The following is a 1,599-nucleotide window of genomic DNA, read 5'->3' on the forward strand; positions in this document are numbered from 1 at the left end:
AATAACTCACTTAAAGAAATACAGGAGAACACTACTAAAGAGTTACAAGTCCTTAAAGAAAAAGAGGAAAACATCTCCAAACAGGTGATGGAAATGAACTTCTCCAAATCCTTCCCAATTAATTTTCCCTTCCAACTTCAGGCACTTTGCTTTAAAACCCACTGAGTTCACTTGGTAGTGCCTGTATATGCATGAGTTTAAGGCATCAACTAAGGCATGGATAGCTTCTCAGAGACCACATCCCTAAGAAAACTAACTCCCTCTTCCAATGGCCACCAACTGCCAATATAGCACCTCAGGAGGGAATGTGCTTCCTGAGACCCTTCTTGCTCCATTCTGGCATTTTACCTGGCTTGATCGTACACATAGTCACAACCACTCTATATTCATGTGTGCAACAGCCTTGTCATGTCCAGAAAACATTGTTTTCATTCATTACCTCAGGCCCTTAGACAGTCTTTCTGCCCTGACTTCTGTGATGACCTCTCAGCCTTGAAGAAGGGAAGGATATCAATATCCTATTTAGAATTGAACACTCTACAATCTGCAATTCTTGGCATGTTGACCAACGTGGATTTCTGTATTCATCATCATTTACTGCAAAAAGATGAACTAATGAAGACTTACTGCTACAGACATTTTAATATTGTGCCCATTTAACAGAATCATAGCAGTGGGCCTATGACATTTGAAATCCCAAAGCCCACCCCAAGTGACATACTTCCTCCAACAAAGTCATAGCTACTCCAACAAGGCCACACCTCCTAATCCCTGTCAAGTAGTGCCACTCCCTAATAACCAGGCATTCAAATATATGAGCCTATGGGGACCATTCTTACTCAAACAACCACCAGTTCAACTATCAGGAATGAATAACTAAAGGAAAAATAAACTCTNTTATACACATAGCATGTATTACCAGGTATTGCTATCCTTCTCCCCTGAATTATATTTTCCCAAAGTCTTGTTGTACCTCAGCGAATGAAGTCATCTGCCATGGGATTTCAGGCAGATAATCTTTGCAAGAAATCAATGTGTTAATGTGGTCATTCCAACATCACTGTAAAAATGACCCAAATGAAAACTTTTTTGTTGGAGATGCAGATAAAGAAGNACAGAAACTAGTTCAGGTGAAATTTAGATGTCTTATGCCATCAACACCATGAAACCTGGTGGTGTTCCTAAAGGGAGCTGAAGAAAATTGTTCAGAAACATGACCAGTGAAATGAATTTCAGTAATCCAAAGGTATGTGGGCGTGGAACCCACCACTGTTTCAAAAGCCCTCGCTATACCACACTCTGCCAGAAGTATAGGCAATGCTATGATGAGTTCCACCATGTATTACCAGTTCAGTCCATGGTTCCTGAGGGTGCATGGTAGGATGAAGTGGGACAGATGGATGGAATTNAGGACAGGAGACTGAAAGTGATATGCTCAATTTGAGCACACCCTGCTGGTCATGGACAGAACTCAAACAGAGACTCGGATACTGAAGGCCTAGTATCATCTAACAGTTTTCATTTCTCCCAAGAAGCCATATCTCAATATCTTCTTGCTGAACTGTACATTTTATTGAAAGTACAAAAAAAAGGGCTTTT

This window comes from Mus caroli, chromosome 9 (genome assembly GCF_900094665.2).
Source record: "Mus caroli chromosome 9, CAROLI_EIJ_v1.1, whole genome shotgun sequence".
Classification (NCBI taxonomy): Eukaryota; Metazoa; Chordata; class Mammalia; order Rodentia; family Muridae; genus Mus; species Mus caroli.